This window comes from Lissotriton helveticus, chromosome 3_2 (assembly GCF_964261635.1).
Source record: "Lissotriton helveticus chromosome 3_2, aLisHel1.1, whole genome shotgun sequence".
In the NCBI taxonomy this organism is placed as follows: domain Eukaryota; kingdom Metazoa; phylum Chordata; class Amphibia; order Caudata; family Salamandridae; genus Lissotriton; species Lissotriton helveticus.
The window spans coordinates 291,103,984-291,126,168 of NC_136062.1; the positions used below are offsets into that span (position 1 = coordinate 291,103,984).

The window sequence follows — 22,185 nt, forward strand, 5'->3', positions numbered from 1 at the left end:
GCGCGGCTGGGGAGGGCTTTTATGGACTCCGTCGATGTCACCTTCGGGAGATGACCGCACTCTGGAGTTGCTCGATACCCTCTACCAATGCGCAGAGGTACTGCTGAAAAAAATCCAGATCCAATCTGGGGAAGATTCTAAGATAAGTAATCCGCGTCTAACTCCTGTCTACCATAAAAGGCATTACCAACTGTGAGTATCTTGCTCAAAAGGGCCAAGTCTCTGCGGCACTTGCATCAGCTATCCTGCTGTGAATGGATTTGGCATGCAGCAGCCGAAGAGTGAGAGGAGTCTCTCTATGGCAGGAGAGCCCCTCTAGTCGCTCGTGCCACAAGCTGAGCTGCCCGGGTTAGATAATAAGCTTGTGTGAGGATCACTGAAGCGAGATCCCATGGGCGCCTGCAAAGAAAAGAGATTAACTCATTAAATACTTTACATATATACCAAAATAACCCTTAAGCAAAGCCCCACAAATATGGAGCTAAGGAAAAACACTTGACTGCACGACGGCTGAGCAGCGAAGAAAGAGGTGTTTTGAAAATCCAGGACGGACTATATTATGGACATATGGAACTTGATGGTCTATTTATGATTATTTCTTCCCAAGGGTTTTTCTAATGTTAAAGCTGCTGTCAATAAAGTGAAGAAAGGCTAATGCATAATCCTCGCCTCTAGTTCTGACTTAGAATCATTATGAATTGCATCATGTGCATGGGAGACATCTGCAGTCCACACTCTCACTTCCCCCGGTATACAGACCACCCTGTATCATGTGACTCTGAAGCTTGCCCTCAATATTCATTTATATGTTTTCCACTCCTCATAAAAAAAATCACGTGGGGCATACCAATAGAGAAGCAAGGGAGGCTTACATAAACCAAAAAGCAACAGGAGACATGAGAGAAAAACATCACTATCCATGATGAAACATGAGTGTCTGTCACATAATCCAATAGGGTTGGAAAAGTCTGCACCTGGGGTCGTGGCCTGCCCGGCCCACATGGCGACACATCTCATTAGGCTCCGTCCACTGCTGCTGTGATTGGTTGCTGGCGTGCTCTACCCTGTCGGCAGAGTCACAGCACTGTCTTCTGGACCATCCTTAGCCCTGTGAGTTGGAGCTGGAGCGGGAACCTGATGTTGTGGAAAGCCCCCGTTTCGGTCTCCGTACTGTGCGCCTTGTCAAGATGGCAGCCTGGAGCTCAGCACCCGTCCCCCTCAGGCCTGCTGAGAGTTGCTGGATGCCCATACCGAGGGCTGCTGTCGTCGGCTTTGCCTGAGGCCGCGGGTTGAGGATGAAAGCCCCTGATGGTTTGGGAGCAGGTGGACATTTGCGGCGTGGTTCCAACTGGGCCAGCTGTGATGACTGTTTTGGCCTCTGGACGCCTGGGCTGCACTGGTGAAGAGGTCCCCAGACCAGTGAGTGCTGGGACGGGGGTGTGGCACTCAACCCATTGGTGACTAGTAGAAGGAGCTGCGGTCTCCCTGATCAAGGAGCTGGTTGTGTGAGAGCGTGCACCGAGCCCCATATTTCCTGAACGGCCCTTCCCCCACTCCCCTTTGATTTAAAGTACTGGCATAACATTTTGGGCATTGCTGGCCCCTTCACACGCTGCTGTGTCCTGTGTTTCTCCCCCCTGGAAACGAGAATCGGGCTCTGTGCTCCTAAGCTGGGGCCCCATTTGTGTTCCCCACGTCTCATTTGGGGTGATCGTCGGAGTGACTCCTGGGCCTCAGGGAGTGGGGACAACTGCTTGTGATGCCTGGGCCTGCTCCTGACACAAGCAGGTCGGCCCCAGGCGTTCCATCTGGTTTGGGTAGACCCGGGGATTGTGGCCCTCATTTAACAGATTAGCTGACGTGACGCCTGCTCATGAACCCCTCCTTTTTGGCTGTAGTGCCCCCAGCATCATAGGCCGTGGTAAAGCCCCATCATCACAGGTGAAAATGGACAAATATGCTTCCCCTCTCAGACTGGGGGCAAGAGCAGGGATGGGAGGTGCATCAGATAGAGAACCACACAGCCCTTATCCTCCAGGCTATTCAGGACTCTGAGGCGCAGCTGGAGGTGAAGATCACTGAGGTGAGTTCTGATGTCTTCCTTCTCAGACGGGATTTGCGACAGACGGTTGAGAGGGTCTCTGAGGCAGAGGAAAGGATCTCCTCCCTGGAGATACTGTGAAACATCTATCATCAGAGATGGCCTGCCTGAATAGCGATGCAAAGATGCTCCAGGATCGTACAAAAGATGCCAAAAACAGAGCCCGGCGCAACAGTCTTTGTTTTATTGGCTTTCCAGAGGGTGTAGAGGATCAGTACCCGAGTGAATATCTAGAGCCCTGGCTCCACTCATGGGCAGATCCCTCGCATCTCTCCTCCTGCTATGTAATTGAGCGGGCGCACCGCTCTTTGGCCCAAAGGCCTCCTCTTGGGGCTCTTCCTAGGCCCATGATTGCCCAATTTTTGAACTACGACCTTGATGCGATCCTTCGCAGAGCTCGCCATGCCAAGGAGTTGATGTTTCATTACTGACATATTCTGATTTTTCCAGACTAATTGCGTGGGGTGTAGTCCCAAAGGCAAAGTCCTCTCCAGGCACATCTCTTATGTTACTCTATCCTGCCAAGCTGAGATTGATTCATCAATCTAAATCTCTCTTTTTTTTAATCCCTAGCAAAGGCCAGGCAGTGGCTGATGGAGTAGCGCCCTCTTTCGCATAATCCTCTTCCGCCATGGGGTATTCGGACCATCACCGTCCTGCGCCTGTAAATCAGGCAGATCAAGGAATGGAAGGCGCCAGAAGAGATCACACCATCAGCTTACCAGAACAGCAATTGTGGACACTGCTTCTGAGTTAGTCGCTGAGGAGAAGCAGACCGAGGAACTGACTTCCCCACCGCAGGTTCCTGAGGAACCTGATTTGAACGCACCTAAGCCCTATTTGTGACTTTCTTACCTGCAGTAGTACAATGATATACACACCAGCACAACAATAATCTTTCTGTCCAGTTTAGCGGTTGGAGATGGCAGTTGGAAGGGCACTTCTTTGCACCTAATGCCTCCACTCTTGTAAGTTCATAGTTAACTCTATTTTTTGGTTTGGGGTGAGCATGATGGAAATGAGTTTGTGTTTCTTATTGTTATCTTATACCTTACATCAACATGTTGTGCCATACATGTATCTGCCCCCTTGTATGAACGCCACACTGGCCCGATTTCAAATGCCTATAGACCACTTTGCTTCTGGATCTGCCTCACCTTCACAATACCACAACCGCACCGGGTTACGTCCCCGCTTTTGTTTCTTCTTATCCCCCATTCCGCCTCTTTTGACACTCATGACTTGGAACGTGAATGCACTACTGGACCGCGTTAAGCTGGGGCAGTATTTCAATTCATACGAACGCCATATCCCGGGGGCCCTTCTGCTCTAGGAGATGCACTTGCAGGGACACTTCTGAAGTTTTCAAGTCCATAAAGGGTGTGATAGGGTTTTGTATACAGGACACACTCGGGGAACCCGAGGAGTGGCCATTCTTCTTCATAGGTCCCTGCCTCTTGCTGTTACAAAGGTGACTAGAGACTTGCAGGGGCAATTCATCGTCGTAGAGGAGTCGATGGATGGCGCCCTTTATACACGGTAAATGTATACATCCCCCCCCAGCACTTAATCGCTACACACTTAGTGCAGTTCACAAGATACTTATCGCCCTCCCCCAAGGGAAAAGCATCATTGGTGAAATTTTAATGACATCATGGAAGATGAATATTGGTTTGGGCCACCGGAAAGTACTTAGCCTCGCAGCCATGGCCTGTGGGAGAGGGCTTCCAGCCTGGGACTCTGACGCCTGGGAAGTCTGGTGCTCGAGGATGGTGGGCAGTCATAATATCGAGTCTTTTATTTCGACTGGACAGAATATCGAGTAAAAAATATAGAATGGACATAATATCGACTAGACATAATATAGACAACAAAAATATCGACTAGAGAAAATTAATATCGAATAGAATGGACATAATATCGAATCAAAAATATAGAATGGACATAATATCGACTAGACATAATATAGCCAACAAAAATATCGAATTTAAGGTAAGTTAATAATAATTTTTATTTTTTGTGTAATATAAGTCTGTAGCGGGTTGTGGGTTTATAGGGGAATAGGGTGGGAAGTAATTTAATTATAATTAAGTAAATATGTTAATTTATTTATTGATATTTATTTAGAATTAATTGTTATTTAATTATTAATTGGTAATTAATTAAAATATAATTGGTAATTAATTATAATTGATTAATTGATAAATATTTTAATTTTAGTAATTTATTTTCTGTAGCGGGTTGTGGGTTTATAGGGGAATAGGGTGTGAAGTAATTTAATTATAATTAATTAAATATGTTAATTTATTTATTGATATTTATTTAGAATTAATTGTTAATTAATTATTAATTGGTAATTAATTAAAATATAATTGGTAATTAATTATAATTGATTAATTGATAAATATTTTAATTTTAGTAATTTATTTTCTGTAGCGGGTTGTGGGTTTATAGGGGAATAGGGTGGGAAGTAATTTAATTATAATTAATTTAATTTTTTTAATTATTTATTGATATTTATTTATAATTAATTGTGAATTATTTATTAATTGGTAATTAATTAAAATATAATTGGTAATTAATTATAATTGATTAATTGATAAATATGTTAATTTTATTACATTATTTTCTGTAGCGGGTTGTGGGTTTATAGGGGAATAGGGTGGGAAGTAATTTAATTATAATTATTTAAATATGTTAATTTATTTATTCTTAATTATTTGGAATACATTGTTAATTAAATAATAATTGGTAATTAATAAAAATATGATTGGTAAATAATTTTAATTGATTAATTGATAAATATGTTAATTTCATTCATTTATTTTCTGTAGCGGGTTGTGGGTTTATAGGGGAATAGGGTGGGAAATAATTTAACTCTCATTAATTAAATATATCATTTAAATTATTGGTATTTATTTTGAATTAATTGTTAATTAATTTTTAATAGGTAATTAATTAAAATATAATTGGTAATTAAAATTAATTTATTAATTTTGAAATTGTAAATTAATTTATTGTTAATAGGTAATAAATTAGTATGAGTAGGCAATTTTTATAATTAAATAATTTTATTTTGTATTTATAAATAAATATTTAATATTTTTTATACACAAGTACAATATTTTATTTATTTCTAATTGGTATTACTATTTATGTTATTTATATCTATTTGTGAAGTATTTACTTTCCCTATTATTGCACTCTCTGAAGTTGGAATAGTAATTTTAACCCCTACGCTATACAACACTTTCCCTACTGTTGCACCCACTGGAGTGGGTATGCAACGTTTACAATGCAACTTTTACTATGCACTACCATTACAACGAAACTTTTACAACGCAAAAACTTTTACAACGCATACATTTACAAAGCATGTTTTTACAACGCAGATACCTTTACAACGCATACCATTAGAACGTAAGTATTGCTAAGTATATAATTTTTTTAAAAATGTTATATGTTTGGGTTTTTGGGTAAAGGGGTATTTTTAGGGTTCAGGGTCAGTTTTCAGTTTTTGGCTAAAGGGGTATTTTTAGGGTTCAGGGTCAGTTTTAAGTTTTTGGGTAAAGCGGTATTTTTAGAGTTCATGGTCAGTTTTCAGTTTTTGGGTAAAGGGGTATTTTTAGGGTTCAGGGTCAGTTTTCAGTTTCTGGGGTAAAGGGGTATTTTTAGGGTTCAGGGTCAGTTTTCAGTTTTTGGGTAAAGGGGTATTTGTAGGGTTCAGGGTCAGTTTTCAGTTTTTGGGTAAAGGGGTATTTTTAGGGTTCAGGGTCAGTTTTCAGTTTTTGGGTAAAGGGGTATTTTTAGGGTTCAGGGTCAGTTTTAAGTTTTTGGGTAAAGCGGTATTTTTAGAGTTCATGGTCAGTTTTCAGTTTCTGGGTAAAGGGGTATTTTTAGGGTTCAGGGTCACTTTTCAGTTTCTGGGGTAAAGGGGTATATTTAGGGTTCAGGGTCAGTTTTCAGTTTTTGGGTTAAGGGGTATTTTATTTTTAGGGTTCAGGGTCAGTTTTCAGTTTCTGGGGTAAAGGGGTATTTTTAGGGTTCAGGGTCAGTTTTCAGTTTTTGGGTAAAGGGGTATTTGTAGGGTTCAGGGTCAGTTTTCAGTTTTTGGGTAAAGGGGTATTTTTAGGGTTCAGGGTCAGTTTAGGGTTTTTGGGGTACAGGGGTACTTTGTAAAAATAAAGTAAAATTACATTTAAATTACATTAATTAAATAAAATTAAATTATATTATAATATTTTAAATTAATTTATATTAAAAAAAATATTATATACTTACCAATACTTACGTTGTAATGGTATGCGTTGTAAAGGTATATGCGTTGTAAAATCTTGCGTTGTAAATGTATGAGTTGTAAAAGTTTTTGTGTTGTAAAAGTTTTGATGTAATGGTAGGTGTTGTAAAAGTATGCGTTGTAACGTCATACATCCCTGGAGTGGGAATAGTAATTTTAACCCCTACGCTATCCAGCGCTTTCCCTACTGTTGCACCCACTGGAGTGGGAATAGTAAATTTTACCTCTACGCTATCCAACACTTTTGCTAATGTTGAACTCACTATAGTTGTTACAATAAATTTTAACCATTTTCTATGCTACGCTAAAAATGTTATATATGTTTATTTAATAATATGTTTTTATATATATATATATATATATATGTATTATTTTTGTTGATATAATTTTTTTAATTATAGAAATTATTTATTAAAATTACAGTTTTTTAAATTATTATTTCTAAGTTTATATTAAATATATTTATTAGTATATTAGTTTTAACTTAATTTTAAGACATTTAAAAAAATCGATATTTTGACAGTCTATATTTTTGTAAGTCGATATTTTGGAGTCAATATTTTGGTACTTACCTGTTTGTAGATAGGGAGTCGATATTTTGTCACTCGATATTTTTCACTCGATATTTGTGTATCTCGATATTTGTGACGTCGATATTATGTCAGTGATCCCTCCAGGATATACTCGTCCATCGGCAGCTCATAGGTCCCTGTCCCATAACGATTACTGGTTTCTTTCTACTGGCGATCTTCATTGCAGCTCGGGGTGCAGATTTTATCCCGTGGGATATCAGATCACACTCCTATTTTGCTTTGCTTTGAGGCTCTTCCTTCTGAGGCCCGACTTATCTAGCACCTTAATGCCTTGTTTCTCCAGGATGAAAAGTTTGTTGAATATATGGGCGCAGAACTGGCCGTCTTCCTCGAGGTAGATGTAGGATCCGGGCAGACGGTGGGCACCCCGTGGAAAACCCTTAAGGAATACATGAGGGGCGGCTAATTCCTTTTTATAAGGCGAATAGATGGACTGGCTCAGATTAGTAAACTGAATCGTCCATATTAACCCGGGAGCGAGAGGATCCCAGCTTGCACTCTGAATCCCAGTGGCGCCAGTTGGAATGGATAGAGCATCCCTACATTAGTTATGCATAGAGGAAGCCCAGAAGTGCTGGTTGGCCTTGACTTGCGGAAGTAGGAGTGGGGGGACAAATCCGGTAAATTGCTGCACGGATTAGCTGCTCACCAGGAGGCCTCCTGTGTTGTTTCCCCCAATAGAGACTGAGTCAGGAGAATGGATTGAGGACTCCACTAAGATTGCGTAGGCCTTTGACCATTTCCACAATACTTTATCTGTTCTTCTGGCTCTCACGGCTGTGGAGCTGGAGTCTCCTCTGGTTTCAGAGCTGCCCTTGGTTTGCCTTTCCCCCCTCACAGAGGCACTAGATCAAGACATCTCGGTGTTCGAGATAGGAGTGCCAATTTCAGACTCCAATCCAGGTAAAACCCTGGGTCTCAATGGTAACCCGGTGGCGATCTATCGCAAGCTCTGCCCTGCATTGTCCTCACCCCCAACTTCGTTTTTTTACTGAAGCGATAGACCGTTGCTGTTGCCTTCTGGGGTCAACTGAGCAGCTATTGTGGTTTTGCCTAAGCCGGTCGCCCTCAGACAACCTCAATCAATCAATCAAGGAATTGTAAGCACGCTACTCACCCGCGAGGGTCTCAAGGCGCTGTACATCCTTTCGTCCCATCTCCCTTATTAACAGCAACATTCATATTTTTGCCAATCTCTTAACCAACAGATTTCTCACAGGCCTCCCCTCCCTGGTCCACCCCGACAAGTGTACGTTCATTCCTCAACAGGGTACCAGACATTATATCATGTCAAGGCCCTGGAAAGACCGGCGGCCCTCCTCCTGATCAACTTTGAATAGGCCTTTGAGATGGTCGATTGGCTTTTTATGGATGAAACCTAGCAAGCGCAGAGTTTCGGGCTGCGGTTTATGGCATATGTGAGGATCTTGTATGCTGGCCCCCATTCCCGGGTGTGCATTAATGTCGTCTTGCCTAATGAATTCTCCATTGGATGTGGTGCTCGCCTGGGCTGCCCCCTGTCTCTGCTTCTTTTTGCCCTAATTATGGAACCCCTTATAAGATGTGATGCGCAGGTATGGGATTTTGACTGGGGCCTCGCCATGGACTACCGTATTGCTTTGTATGGGGATGAAATTCAGCTTTTTATGGCCAGACTAACAGAACCCGAACCCAGTGTTCTTAACATTTTATGACTTTTCGGCTAGGCGTCGGGGCTGCGTGTCAATTAGCTCAAGTCTTTGTTGGTCTCTCTGCAGGGCGACCACAGTACTGTCATGACAGTGTCGAATTCTGGTCCGTTGGCTCAACTTTCCATACCTAGGAATATACATTTCTACAGAGACGGGGCTTGCGCGAAGTCTCAACTTTGACCCCGTTAAACAGGGAGTCTGTGAGGATTAAAAGGTGGCATAACCTTCCCCTCAATATCCTGGGTTGCGTTGTCCTTTTTACAATGATGGTTCTCCCAAAACTACTGTATGTTCTATAAATGTATTCCTTACTCCTGCCTTAGACATGATTTAATGCTATCAGGTTTAACAGACAATGGTTCCTGTGAACAATCAACAAATAATACTTACTATATAATTGGACAATCACAATAATCGAAGGCAAAGAGATGTCTGAAAGAGAAAAGGCATATAAGACAAATTTTGTACGAAAATACGTTATTTTATATAATGTAATCACATTATTTTAAATCCAGTGCATGGTGTCCCAAGTGATTGTGAAATCTATATTTCAAGGTTGTGACTCATTGTGACATAAAAACAAGGTTTCATCAAAAAATGTACAAAAGCGACCATTAAATCAATACATAATATGTGCTCGCAGCCTACTAATACAGTAATAGTGGCTGACAAATGGTTAGCTTCGCTTAGTCGTCGACGTTTCGACCCACTTAACAATGTGGGGTCACATCAGGACCTAGCCATGAAGAATCACCTGGGGATGATTGTCAGATAATGTGGTGTGCACCATATGGGGGTGAAAAGGAAGAGAGTACTCACATAGGGCCCAGCCTGGCCCCTATAGTGGGAAGGGTACTGACATTCAGGATGGCTCAACGTTGAAAGCTTTTGTCAGGAATTTCCGTGGTAAAGGGCTGAACTCTAAATTAGCCTAAAGAATATGACGACAATCCGTCTTTTGGTTACCCGGTGTGGAAAGAATAATGGAATGAAAGCGGCCTCCAAGGTCAGCTGCGGTAATTAATCACGCTCGCCTCGTGGAGAGAAATGCACCTGTCTGTCTCTCCTCGAGCAATGACTAGCTTGGGACACCATGCACTGTATTTAAAATAATGTGATTACATTATATAAAGCAATGTGCAAAATTCGTGTTATAGGCCTTTTCTCTTTCAGACATCTCTTTGCCTACGATTATTGTGATTGTGCTATAATATATTAAGTATCATATGTTGATTGTCCACAGGAACCGTTGTTGTATGTTAAACTGTAATGTACCCTGGTTCCGTGTGAGTAGGGTGTCTCTTGTTTTTTTATACATGACTTGATGCTATCAGGGCCATGGGACTGCGATTAATTTGGGCGCGCAGCCCTTCCAAAGTTGCTTGAGGGAAATGCACCTGAGCGTCTAGCGATGGATGAGATTAAGCTCTATTACTGGGGATGATACCGCGTACGGAGGCGAGCTGGCCGTGCTGGGTCTCGACAAAATAATATGTATCCTATATGGCTCCCCTCTCCACTCACAGTTGCCTGATATCACCCAGGTAGTGTTCCTTACATGGAGGGTGGCATTCCGCTGAACTTGGTGGTACCTTAGGCTCACTCTTTAAACTCCACTGTGGGAGGGGACATGGCTTGCTCAGGTGGCCTCCCTTGAGGGATCCAAAGGATGGGACAATATAGGGATTACCAGAATTGGAGACGTTTGGAAGGGAGGAGCGTTAAAGTCCTTTCAGGGGCTGGTATCGGAATTTAATATGGTATACAGTCAAAATATTGAGTTAAAAATATAGAATTGCATTAATATCGAGTTAAAAATATAGAATGGACTAAATATCGAATGTACAGAATATAGACAACAAAAATATCGAATGTAATGGACAAAATTTCGAATGGACAGAATATAGACAACAAAAATATCGATTTTGAGCTAAGTAAGTTAATATCGATTTACATTAATATAGAAAGTCAAAATATCGAAGTATATAATATAGATGTTAAATATATCGATTTTTTAATAATAATATTGATTTTTTAAAAACTTTTTTTATGTTAGTATATGTGTGAAAAGTGTATATTTATTTTATAATTTATTTTAAGTTATGAATTTTATGTTATTTAATTTTTGCGTAATTAAATTCTGTAGCGGGTTGTGGGTTTATAGGGGAATAGGGTGGGAAGTAATTTAATTATGATTGATTAAATGTTTTAATTTATTTATTGGTATTTAGCTTGAATTAATTGTTAATTAATTTTCAATTGGTAATTAATTAAATTATAATTGGTAATTCATTTTTATTAATTGATTCATTGATAATTATGTTAATTTTATTTTTTTTAAATCTGTAGCGGGTTGTGGGTTTATAGGGGAATAGGGTGGGAAGTAATTTAATTATAATTGATTAAATCTTTTAATTTGTTTACTGCTATTTATCTTGAATTAATTGTTTAATTTTTAATTGGTAATTAATTAAATTATAATTGGTAATTAATTTTTATTAATTGATTAATTGATAATTATGTTTTTCTTTTTCTGTAGCGGGTTGTGGGTTTATAGGGGAATAGGGTGGGAAGTAATTTAATTGTAATTAAATACATTTTTAGATTTATTTATTGGTATTTTTAATTCATTGTTAATTATTTTTCAATTGCTAATTAATTAATTGTAAATTGGTAATTCATTTGTATTAATAGGTAATGGTTTTTAATAAATATTTTTTATTTGTATTTTTAATTGATTAATTATTATATTAAATTGATAATTATTTTTAATTAATTTGTAATTGGTATTAAAAAATATATTTTTTAATTAATATATGAAGTATTTACTTTCCCTACTGTTGCACTCACTGGAGTGGGAATAGTAATTTTTACCCCTACGCTATCCAATGTTTTCCCTACTGTTGCACTCTCTGGAGTGGGAATAGTAATTTTTACCCCTACGCTATCCAACGCTTTCCCTACTGTTGCACTCTCTGGAGTGGGAATAGTAATTTTTACCCCTACGCTATCCAACGCTTTCCCTACTGTTGCAGTCTCTGGAGTGGGAATAGTAATTTTTACCCCTATGCTATCCAACGCTTTCCCTACTGTTGCACTCACTGGAGTGGGAATAGAAATTTTTACCCCATGCTATCCAACACTTTCCCTACTGTTGCACTCTCTGGAGTGGGAATAGTAATTTTTACCCACCCGCTATCCAACGCTTTCCCTACTGTTGCACTCTCTGGAGTGGGAATAGTATTTTTTACCCCTACGCTATCCAACGCTTTCCCTACTGTTGCACTCTCTGGAGTGGGAATAGTAATTTTTACCCTCCCGCTTTCCAACGCTTTCCCTACTGTTGCACTCTCTGGAGTGGGAATAGTAATTTTTACCCCTACGCTATCCAACGGTTTCCCTACTGTTGCACTCAGTGGAGTGGGAATAGTAATTTTTACCCCTAAGCTATCCAACGCTTTCTCTACTGTTGCACTCTCTGGAGTGGGAATAGTCATCTTTACCCCTACGCTATCCAACGCTTTCCCTACTGTTGCACTCTCTGGAGTTGTAATAGTAATTTTTACCCCTACGCTATCCAACGCTTTCCCTACTGTTGCACTCACTGGAGTGGGAATAGAAATTTTTACCCCATGCTATCCAACACTTTCCCTACTGTTGCACTCTCTGGAGTGGGAATAGTAATTTTTACCCACCCGCTATCCAACGCTTTCCCTACTGTTGCACTCTCTGGAGTGGGAATAGTAATTTTTACCCCTACGCTATCCAACGCTTTCCCTACTGTTGCACTCTCTGGAGTGGGAATAGTAATTTTTACCCTCCCGCTTTCCAACGCTTTCCCTACTGTTGCACTCACTGGAGTGGGAATAGTAATTTTTACCCCTACGCTATCCAACGCTTTCTCTACTGTTGCACTCACTGGAGTGGTAATAGTACATTTTACCCTTTCCGCTATTATACGGTAAAAATATTGTATAATTTGTATTAATATTACGTTCATATATATATATATATATATATATATGTATTAACAAATCAATTTATATGTTTTTTTAACTTACATTAATTATTTATTAATTTTAAGGTTATTTAAGTATTTTACGGAGCGGCGTCTACAAGCGGATCCCCGTCCTCACCTACACATAAATAAAGCTGCTGCTCGCGTGCTACTCACATGGTGGACAACCTTGGAGCGTGAATCTATATGCGGCAGTCCAGCCGCAGAGTATGCACCACCCCGTTAACGTGGGGGTCACGGCAGTGAAGTAGCAGCCGTACATGGAATCGAGGACGGGCCCACTTGTGGAGTCCATACAGGACTTGATTGTGTGCTTTCCGTACTACACTTCCCAGAAGTCTCACTGGAGCCTCCCATCGACGGGCGAGTTATATAATTGGAGAAGTGTAGCGGGTGCGCACACCGCTTCCGTTAAAGCCCCTGAAGAGAAGCAGATGGAGCTTCGAAACGCGTCGGGCAGATCCATTACGGAGCGGCGTCTACAAGCGGATCCCCGTCCTCACCTACACATAAATAAAGCTGCTGCTCGCGTGCTACTCACATGGTGGACAACCTTGGAGCGTGAATATATATATATATATATATATATATATATATATATATATATATATATATATATATATATGTATTAACAAATCAATTTATATGTTTTTTTAACTTACATTAGTTATTTATTAATTTTAAGGTTATTTAAGTATTTTAAGTATGTTTAAGTTAATTATATTTATTATTTCATTAATTTTTACTTACTTTAAAGCATTTTAAAAAATTCAATATTTTGACTAACTATATTTTTTACAACGATATTTTTGATTCGATATTTTTGTGCTTACCTGTTTGGAGATAGGAATTCGATATTTTGGCATTCTATATTTTTTACTCGATATTATGGAAGTTCTATATTTTTGTCATCGATATTGTTTCAGTGATCCTTTAATATACCTTCCCAGTTTTTTCGTTATCTACAGCTCTGCCAAGGCCTTTCCACTTATTAAGATGCCCTCAATGACGTCCCCGAATTGAGCCCCCTGGCGTGTAAGCTTATTATAGGGCACTAGGGCAAGAAAGGGTGATCCCTAGTAATACATTCCCCCACGACACTAGATACCCTGAGAGCCAAATGGGAGATTTGGGTTGGAGATCTGGATGAGGCCAGCTAGCGTGTTGCTCGTGTGGCTCACTGGACACTGGCGATCTTAGCCAAGCTTCGTATGGTATAATTTAAATATTTCACTAAGCATATATGACTCCTTTGTGGATGTGGAGAACTGGTCTCTGTGATTATGCCCACATGCCCTCGATGCCAATACTCTCCTGGGGATTTCTTACATGTAATATGGGTATGCCCGGTCATCCAGTCTTATTGGTAGGCTCTTTTCCATCATTTCCGCTGTGACTGGGGATTATATCGAGCCGCAGCCATTTTTTAGGTATTCTGGAGGATCTGGGTGGGCCTAGACGGAACAAAACACTGGTGGTCCTCGGCACTGTGATAGCCAAGAGAGACATAGCCCATCATAAAACTGCTGCGTCGGCACCTCCTATCGAGCCATTGAGGAAGGGCATGGACTTATGTGGAAAAATAAAAGAACTTATATATTTGGCAAGGAGATGTCCTACGAAATTCACCAAAGTGTGGCAGAAATGGTGGGATTATTATGGTCCTTCAGGATAACTTATGTCCGGCTGCCTGTGAACTGCGTGCTGGAGGCTGTCTCGGTGCTTCTAGTTTGGGGGTGCATTTAGTTTTCCTCTATTTTATTTTGGCTACGAAGATACATGGTATGAGGCAATTTGTGTTATCGTGTTTCACACACTTAAATCAATAAAATGTGTTTTAAAAAGTCGTCACCCATAGTATAGCAAGGTTTTTGGTTGCCACAAATTACCGGCTATTGATCTCCCAGCCAGGAAAGAGTGTATTGGCTCTGTCAGAATCATTCCAGCATGGTGGGCATCTTGGTTGGTAACTAGTGCCTTGCGCTGTGAGCTGTGCCACTGTTGCTCTTTAGGAAGTAGTTGCTGTTGTTTCTTTCACAGTAATGACTATGACATAGATCAGTTGCCTGTTCATCACTGAGCCTGGGTTTTAGCATGCAGGCATCTGAACGGCTCTTGTGTCTTTGTCTTATTGATTGCATTAGCTAGTTAATATAACCAGGAGCAGGCAGTCATTGCCGCTGTGTGTTTGGCAGATAGTGCAGATGCAAGACCCATTGTGCTGTACTGTAGGTACTAGATTCAGATGGATGGCCACAGATGGGAGAAATGGAGGAACTGCTCTTTATGGCTGCTTAAAGTCAAGCTAAGTGGTGGCGATGTTGGCCGCGGTTTGTATAGAACCCCTCTCAAGATGGCATTTCAAGATGGCCACTAGACTCCTAACATTTTGAAGTCTTGAGCAAATCAAGCAAGGTTTGGTATTATCAAGGGGCTTGCACAGTGGCCTATGATAGGAATATTGAAGTGGGTGTTGCTGGCACCTGGATAAATGGGCACTGCAGCTAGGCCTAGGGTGATTTCCTGGGAAAGACTCAGCTAGACAACAGGAAGTGCTGGGAGTGGTACAGCCTTGTCCTTCAGAGCCGTTGTGGGAAGCAGGAGCACAGACAGGCGATGGGGCCACGCGCAGACAGACAAGGCAGACGTAACTTAAGCTGGTACTGTTTGTTGCCCCTGCATTTGCTGTTTACTTTCTCACGTTTGGTTCTCTTATTGGTTGTCTGATGCTCGGGTTGCCAGGCGTGATGATAACAGTGACAAAACCTAGAAAATGTTAAGTGACAGGCAATCTAGACAAACCCAGTATAACCTTGCAGTTACTAGGCTTCAGCTACCTATAAAAAAGAACTCTCATGGCCTCAAGTACTCTATTTTCAGTGGAGCTGGCAGGGGACACTAACACCAACACTCTGCTGGGTGCTGGTCCATCCAACACCAACAGTGACCCGCCTCCTTGCCCTAAAATGGCCTAGTTACTGCATCTCCTTATCCATGTAGCTCAGCAGTACTTGCAAATATAGTGCCCATCCCCATTACAGTTTCTGTCAAAGCCGCTCTCTTCGCTCATGGTGAGCTTTAGCCATCTTCTATCAAACCCTTCTTTTTCTTCACTGCCAGCAGAAAAAGTTGCATTTCTCAGAAATGGTAATCCGTAGTATGTGCAGTTCCTCCATCACTCCAGAGCTGTTCTCAATTCAACCTGCTGGTAATTGTTGCACTGTACAACAAGTGTTTAGCTGGAATCTCCCTCTCTTTGGTGCCAAAGCCATTTGGGCTCACTCATTCCATGTCCCCCTTGGTTATGCTGACACCCGCCTACTGCGCCACATGGCTGTTTCGTCTCTGATTACCATGCTGTTGAAATGCACCCACACAAGGAATGCCCACATATCTCGTAAGCAAGGAGACTGCATTGTGCACTACTCTCAAATCCTCCATTCAACTTTAACTCTTCTGTACCTGGAAATAGCCTACCTTGCACCTTTCACCACCACTGTTGGTTTCCGTACCCACTGACAGTATTATCCCTTTGTGCAGTTCTAATTCCTCTCCACTCCAACAGCCAGAGGCAGGAACAGCCCAGTACACTGCCTCAGGCAGACATCAGAAGAGAGTGGCGTTTGAATTTCAAAGAGGAGTAGCCAGGACTCTCGCTGATTAACTTTATTCAAGTTGTGCACAAGTATTGCAATACAGAAACCTTTTTCAACAATCTCAGCAGTCCGAACCATTTCACTCTACGCTACCTTTCCCTTCCATGCTTTACAACAACCACAACTGTATTTATTAATTTAATTTAATTCCATTTATATTGGCAGTCCGTAGGTACTCATTTTGCCAGAAAAGGTCAACTTCGTGCCCCTTGTATGCCTCTTATACAGGAAGAATTAAAGTCTGCCTAATAATGAGAATTTGCCTAGCTTTAGTGCTGGTAAGTTCCAATTCTATTAAGGACTCGGAGGCGAGGATTATGCCTTACTTTCTTCACTTTATTCTTCACAGCAGCAAGAAAAACATATAAAAACTACTTTTCCCATGAACACGTGGGAAAAAAACAGGAAACTGAACCATAAGTCCTTCGTTAGTCTCTATACTCTGGCAGCACCCATCATGCATTGCAGCTGCTTCCTCTTCCTCTTTCTTCGCGCGAAGCCCATGTTCCGGCAGTCTCACGCATCCTGTTTTGGACCATCATTCCCTGCATTAAACCTCACAGTCAGACTCCGATCGTCTTGAGAATAACAAGGTACGTAACATCGAATGCATACAGATCAATAGCATTGTCAACATCTTGAATTCCGTGAACAGGTTACTTACATTCTGTACGGAGAGGGTCCACTTCGAGGAAGTCCTTGGGGGGGATAATCCTCGCCTCCGAGTCCTTAATAGAATTGGAACTTACCAGCACTAAAGCTAGGCAAATTCTCATTCTATGGCAGGACCGGAGGCTTCAGATTATGCCAGTTCAAAGCTTATCGACAACAAGCCGAGCCACTTCTGTTACTGGCTTAAAATAGAACCTCTTGAACGTGGAGTCCGTGGACCAATCCGCGGCTCTCCTCAGGTCCTCCAACCGAGCCCCCAGGGCAAAAGCCTTCGAGGCCATAGCACCCCGTGCTGAGTGAGCACCAAATTTCTTCGTATCAATCCCCGCCTCCTGCATCACCCAACGCACCCATCTGGCGATCGTCTGGGAAGAAACAGGCTTGTACGGTTTCCGTAGGGCAATAAGAAGTTGTCTCTCACCCGGAGGGCGAGTGTCATCAGTCATATCCTCATATGCGCGGAGGCACTGCACTACACACAGTTTGGGGGAATCCGGGAAGGCCGGATATGAAATACCCTCGTAAGGGTCTTAGTTCTCCTACTCACTGTAAAGGACACCCCATCCGGGGAAAACAACCGGGCTGTAACATCAAGCGCTCGTACATCCGAGACCTGCCTGCAGGAAATCAAGCACAGTAGCATCGCTAACTTAGCCGTAAGCTCTTTGCGAGACAAAAACCTGTTCGGCTGCAAAGAAAGAAACAAATTCAGAACCCTATTCACGTCCCACAGGACGGAATACCGCGGCTCGGGCGGCAGCGAGAGGCGAATCCCTCTCAAAAGCCTGCAAACCAAAGGGTGCTCTCCAATCGGGGAACCCTGCACCAGGTCGAGCCCCGCCGAGATGGCTGAGCGGAAGGTATTGATAGACCTATTGGCTAAACCCTCTTCCGCCAAGGAGGCCAGGAAGTTAAGGACATGGACTACATCCGTCCCCACGGGATTGAAATTCCGTCGCATACACCAGCGATGCCACCTATGCCACGCAGAACGGTATCTCCTGGTGGTGCTGTCCGCCCAGGCCTTCGAGAGCAGATCCTCTGCCTTTCCCAAAAGGCCCGGGAGAGACCAGCGACGCCGGAGATCCTCTATGCCATCAGTCTCAACGAGCCCTCCTGAACCAACCGATGGGGATTCCCGTCCGGATTCAGGAGAATGTGCGGAGAGTGGGGGAGTAGGATTGGAAAATCCCAGGAAAGTTCCAGAAGAACCGAAAACCAAACTTGAGACCTCCACCATGGCGTGATCATCACCACCTGCGCTGACTGACGGCGCAGCAACGCTGACACTCGCGTTATCATTGAGAATGGTGGAAACGCATAACCCTGCTCGCCCCAACCAATCTTGGAGGAACGCATCTGTCGCCTCCGCCGACGGGTCCGGGCACCAGCTGAAATACCTCGGTAACTGGTGGTCCAGCTGCGAGGCGAACAGGTCCACCGAAAACGGACCCCAACGGTCCATCAGCTAGGAAAACACCAGGGGGGCCAGCTTCCATACGCTGGCATCCAGGAGTTGCCGAGAGTGCCAGTCGGCCACCTCGTTCTGACGGCATGGCAAATACTCCGCCGTGACCGAGACCTGATGGTCTAGGCAGAAGTGCCAAAAGTCCCGCGCGAGATCCGCCAGCATCTTGGATCTGGTTCCACCCAGATGGTTGATGTAGCGGACCGCGGACACGTTGTCCATCCGGAGAAGGACACACGATTGGACACGATCCTTGGTCCAACACTGGACCGCGAAGGAGCCTGCCAGCAACTCCAAACAGTTGATATGTAACGACTGCTAGAGGGCAGACCAGGCGCCGCCCGTGGAGAAGTCTCCGCATCTGGCTCCCCAACCCGAACGCTAGGCGTCCGACTCTATCACGATGTCTGGGGCGGAACCAAATATCGCACGACCATTCCAGGCTTCCATGTGCGTTAGCCACCATCGCATCTCGTCCCTCACGTCTTCCGACAGCGGAATCAGTTGAGAGTACGTCAGACCTTTCCTGAGATGATACGCCTTCAATCGCCTCATGGCCCGGTAGTGTAGCGAACCCAGGAAGATGGCCTGAATCGAAGACTACAACAGGCCCACTACCCTCGCCAGATGACGCAACGATATCAGTGGTTTCGCCAGGGTCTGCCGCAACTCGTGTCGAATTTCCGACATTTTCCTGGCGGGAAGACTCAAGGAGGCTGAGACCGAGTCGATGCTGAACCCGAGAAAGGTTGCGCACTGGGTCGGGACTAGGAGAGACTTTTTCTCGTTGATAACAAATCCCAGACCCTGCAACAAGTTCACCGCGAACTGCAGGTGGGACGCAAAGCGTCCCGGGCACTGGTCCAGCATATCGTCCAGGTAAACTATCATACGGACACCGCGCGCCCGCAAGGCCTCCACCGCCGGGCGCAGCACCTTCGTGAAACACCACGGCGCTGAGGAGAGCCCGAAGGGCAGCGTGGTGAACTCGTAGACCTGCCCGTCCCACACGAACTGGAGAAAACGACAGTGCGGTGGGAAGATCGGGACCGCCAGATAGGCGTCTTTTAAGTCGAGCCTGGCCATCCAGTCGGACGGCCGCAGCACATCCCTCAGGAGATGGATTCCCTCCATTTTGAAATGGCGGTAAACCAGCCACTCGTTGAACTCCTTCAGATTGATAACCGGACGGCGGCCTCCATCGACCTTGTCGACCAAAAAGATGTTGCTGAGGAAGACGTCCGGATGCTCGCACGCGCAACAAATCGCCCCTTTGTGAAGGAGGGCGGAGACCTCTTCGCGCACCAAGTCTGCATCGCGCTGAGAGAACGTAATGGGGCGAGGACGCTGGGGCTGCTGCGGACGGCCATGGAACTCCAACTGGAAACCCTGAACCGTCTGTATTACCCAGGCGTCGTTTGGAAGGGAAAGCCATGCTGGGAGAAACTGCGCCAGGCGCCCCCCTACCCGCAAACTCGCAGAGGGTAGCACACTCACCTCGTCCACCCTGTTGCTGACCTCGGTGACCCCCACGGCCTCGGAACTTCTGACCTCTCGTGGGGTAGAAATTATTGAAGCAGGAGTTGTGTTCTTGACCATGCCCGCGTCCGGAGCCTTGTCCTCTGTCAGAGGGGTTGCCTCGACCGAACGAGCGGCCCCTGCCTCGTCCGGCCCCTTCAAAAACCCGAGGGGCAAAAACTTTCTTAATATTGGACTGGGCCCGGTCCAGTGACGTGAACGTAGCCACAAATTTACCGAGCTCCTTAATAAAAGGATCTCCGAATAAACCGCCCTGCGCCACCACGCCAGCCTCCAAAGAGGCGAGGTCACCCAATTTAGGATCGATTTTAAGTGACCTCCTTCTCTCCGTGGAGAGGGTACAGTTAGCATTGCCTAGGAAAATAATGGCGCGCTGCGCCCAGTTAGACAAGACTTCCGGAGAAATTAGGTCCCCCGACACCTTGGCCTCCTCTGCCATGTCGAGGATTTTGGTCATGGGGCCCACTGCGTCCAGAAGCTTGTCCTGGCAAGTACGCCAGGACCGATCTATGCCCTTCCGGGGATCCTTAACAAACTTAGCTAGGAAAGTGGCCATTTTTGGGTCAATGTCTGGGGTAATCGCCACCTTCCCCTCAAGGGAAGGACGGGGGCTCTCCGCCCTAAGGCGGCTACGCGCGTCCTTGTCCACCGGTCTCCGGTGATGGTTACGCCACATAGAGGGCCACCTTATCCCCTGGGACCCATTCTGTGGACCGGGGGTGGACAATATCATCCGGATCCAACATGTCCGAAGGACTCGCGGGGGTGGACGGCTGGGCGGTAAAAAACGCGTTTAAAACGCGAATTCCAGCGCACCTACAGGCAGAGAGAACACTGCCCCCTGGCGGCGCTTGAGGCACACCGCACTCTGCTGGGCTAAAAAATCGCGTTAGGATGGCAAAAGCGTCCCGCGATTATCAGAGGAACCTGTAGGGGTTAAAAAACACCAGCACTAAGTAGCAAAGCCAAACGCTACCCACAGACACCACCAAAGCCCAGGAGAGAGTGAAAAAAGCACTTGCTGCTGAGCAGCGAAGAAAGAGGAAGAGGAAGCAGCTGCAATGCATGATGGGTGCTGCCAGAGTATAGAGACTAACGAAGGACTTATGGTTCAGTTTCCTGTTTTTTTCCCAAGTGTTCATGGGAAAAGTAGTTTTTATATGTTTTTCTTGCTGCTGTGAAGAATAAAGTGAAGAAAGTAAGGCATAATCTGAAGCCTCCGGTCCTGCCATGGAATTGCACTACTAATAGGCTAATATTCCCACATCACTGATTTAGAGAACACTCCATTTGTGCTGGAACTCCACCCTAGTTGGTATAACTTGGCTTGGCCTTGTCAGCGCTTGGTCTTGGAGCTCCTTTGCTTGTCCAAGAATGCCTCTGCTCCTCTGTAGTTCTTCTAGTTGAGAAGAAGGGATTGGTTTGCAAACCATTCCTTCCATTTCTGAATGTAAGGGCCTTGTTCTGCATGTATAATATTTGGATATCATGTGTTTAGGATGGAATCTACCAGAAGAAATACAAAAGTAAACCTTGGGTTCTTTCAGTAGACTCCGAAGAAGAGGAGTCATTTTGTGGCTGCAGTTGATGATATCATGGTCGTGTTAATGATCTTGCAAGCACTGGCACTGTTTCAGTGTGGGTTCACATAAATATTATATTTCAGCTATTGTATTGTAATTGCATTTATATAGCGCTTACTACCCCTGACGAGGCGTCATAAGCTCTTTTTCGGCGGGTAGCACGCTACTCCCATATAGGATTAGTGTTGAATTAGTATAGTGAAACATGCAAGTACATTTTAAGTGGTGGATAGGTTAATCAGTTATTTGGAATGATAGCAGAAGGATAGAGGAGGAAAAATAGGTCTGATTACATATTTTCATAACAGTGTAAAGATGCCAGATACAATTTTTAAGGTTGAAATGTTTTACATTCTCCATTCTTAAATCCAACTCATCAGTGAAATTGTGAGCGGATATTGGCATGTTTTATGCATATTTCATCCTGCATTGTGGATATCCTTTTGTGGAAATCAATGTGGTTGAGTTCCGGCCCTCAAAACCAGGAAATGTATTACTATCCATTGAGCTTTATATTCTCTTCTACGTCAGAAAAATAACAAGATGTAAATTCTATTCAGTTATCTA

General features: G+C 43.7%; 1 protein-coding gene across 18 annotated transcripts in view; it reads left to right on the forward strand.

Moving 5' to 3' along the window:
* LOC144826666 (mucosa-associated lymphoid tissue lymphoma translocation protein 1-like) overlaps positions 1–22,185 on the forward strand; it is a 1,784,778-nt gene that overhangs the window by 991,812 nt on the left and 770,781 nt on the right. The window lies entirely within an intron of this gene.